At 38.0% G+C, this 2,344-nt stretch overlaps 1 long non-coding RNA gene across 1 annotated transcript; it reads right to left on the bottom strand.

The window, feature by feature from the left end:
- Positions 1–895: 895 nt before the first annotated feature.
- On the bottom strand, positions 896–1,620 carry LOC119368959. Its single transcript, XR_005176793.1, has 4 exons — positions 1,549–1,620; positions 1,271–1,360; positions 1,091–1,133; positions 896–942 (listed from the first exon to the last, which is right to left on the bottom strand). It is a non-coding gene; the product is annotated as an uncharacterized LOC119368959 (long non-coding RNA).
- Between the last annotated feature and the right edge of the window lie 724 nt (positions 1,621–2,344).

The following is a 2,344-nucleotide window of genomic DNA, read 5'->3' as shown; positions in this document are numbered from 1 at the left end:
GGGCCTCTCGGGGTACCTGCAAAATCATCACGACACGATGGTCGAAGACAAAACCCAGCAAACTAGCAAAATCATCACAAATTGTTTTCTGTTAAAGATGATCATCATCTTTACAAGTCTTTCTCAATGTGATCACAAGTAATTCAGAGGCATCACAAGTAATTCAGAGCATCACAAGGCATTAGTAGTTCAGTACATGAACAAGTTTTACAAACCCAGATAAGAACAAGTGAATTCTAGTCCCATTGACACTCCTGGTTTTCTACAAACACCAAGTACTAGGGCACACAAAAGTTCTGAAATTTGTGTGCCTAACTGAATTAACTGAATTTTCAGTAACCGAATAAACTGAATTTTCAAAACTGCAAGAATACAATCGAGAAAAATCCAACAGCACTAGAACTGAGCTGATTGACATTAGTTTTGTTCACTGTTATGTTGGCCTAACTGGATGTTGGCTATCTTTTATAGTGTCTCTGTTACATGCCAGTTTGGTCATTGCTAACTTTTGATATGTTGTGTTTCTGACATATCAGAATCGGATATCCAAAAGAAGAAACAATATAATTTCTAACAAATCATTAGCCTGTTTGCTTCAAAAATAACAGTTCCTGTTGAGATTCCTGGGATCCAATCCCAACCAGTCCATTTGATTAAAATGACTGGATTACTAGAATGAGAATACCAAAAGAACAAGATATAGTCTACAAAAAAAAAGAATACAGCCAATCCCCATCACTGTTTTCCCCTCTGGTTCAACCCTCTCACCATTTAAAGCAAAAATCTATATGGACCATCCATTCCTAGTTTGCATAAGTATCTAGTTTTAATTTACCTTCACAAGAGCACCAATAACACCCAAGCTGGTAAGCCTCAAGTACTCAAAAGGTCTTGTCTTGCTGGTAGTATTCAGGAACGGGTACAGGTACAGTGGGATGTGAGCTGCAAAGGAAAAAGAAGAAGACTTAATTATTAACCACTGCTAGTTAAGATTTACTTATTCTGTAAAGTCACCAAAATGAGGAAAGCTTTTTAACAATAAACAATGGAAATATTTAAGACTTGGCATAGAAACAGCAGCGCTCAGTACCATTCAAGAACGGGATCCTGGTCTCAGGGTGTGAAGCAACACACTGCAATTAAAAAAAAGTAAAATGAAATTGAGGGGCAGATGGCAAGCAAGCATGATATGAAAGCAGTAGTATTCTCAATCCACCACAAGGCCCACCAGGAGTGAGGGTTTCCTTTTCTTTCTCATGTAAAAGCATACCTGAAGAAGTGCAAGTGCATTGCAGACACGGTTTGATGCAACTGGCGACAAAGTAGGAGGTGAAAGTGAAGGGTAAATTGACACAATCTCCTGCATAAATTTTCAAAACAGCATGACAGACTGAATAAGGAAAATGTGTAGAACCATCAATAATTTCATATTGAAATAATCAATACACATGGACAACCACCCTTACTTAAATAACAAGAACTGCACAAGTACATATGTACTCTTGCCATTGCGACTGAATTTAGAACAGTGCAATAACTGTAACCTACCTGGAGCAGTGCAGCAACAGTGCCAAAGGAGTGCCACAGCAGTGGAGCAAGGTCTTGAAAAATCTCTCGTTTTTGAAAGAGGAAACTGAGAAACAGATTAGACAATGAATTTTCACCTCCTGCATCCCAGATTTGCAGCCACACTTTAAATGTTAAAGTAAAATAGCTCTATGTATCAACTGTCCAGTTTGGAATATTGTCTTTGGAAAGTTGATGTTTCACTAAGAAAAGAAGGGTCTGTCTAGGACACGTTTATGTCACGTCTAACCTTGTGTCCACTATGTTTGTGGTGTATTTTTTTTTGCCCCAGCTTTTTTTTTTGTTCCTTGTTGCTGCGTTATTTGTGGGAGCTTAGATGTGACATCCTTAGAAAACATTTAGATGTGAATTAGACAAACTCAGAAAAGAATGACGATGCTTGCATTAGTGGCTCATACCATGGGTTCACACTTTTGGTAGATAAAGAAGTGACAGAAAAAAAATACTATACTAAGTAAACTTCATCACTTATCTAGATAATCTGCAGAAGTAGAACAGATTGTTTCTAACCTATAAATGTCTTCCTATATAGTTTAAACTGTTTAGATTTCCTAACACCACCTCCTGATAAGTTTGCAAAGTCATCAATAGGACAGGATTTCACAAAGTTCACACCCCCGCCCCCCTGTCCTTGAACAGGGTATCTCCACCAGATACTATAATTAAATGTGCACAGCCGAATACCCCTCCAGCCTGCTCCAGCACAAAAATATTCATTGGAAGTTCACTTTTACCAAGAAACAAATACATCAGGAAG

Source organism: Triticum dicoccoides, chromosome 2B, assembly GCF_002162155.2.
Source record: "Triticum dicoccoides isolate Atlit2015 ecotype Zavitan chromosome 2B, WEW_v2.0, whole genome shotgun sequence".
Taxonomy (NCBI): Eukaryota; Viridiplantae; Streptophyta; class Magnoliopsida; order Poales; family Poaceae; genus Triticum; species Triticum dicoccoides.
Note: the sequence above shows the minus strand (reverse complement) of the source record. Positions and strands in the feature narration are given on the sequence as shown.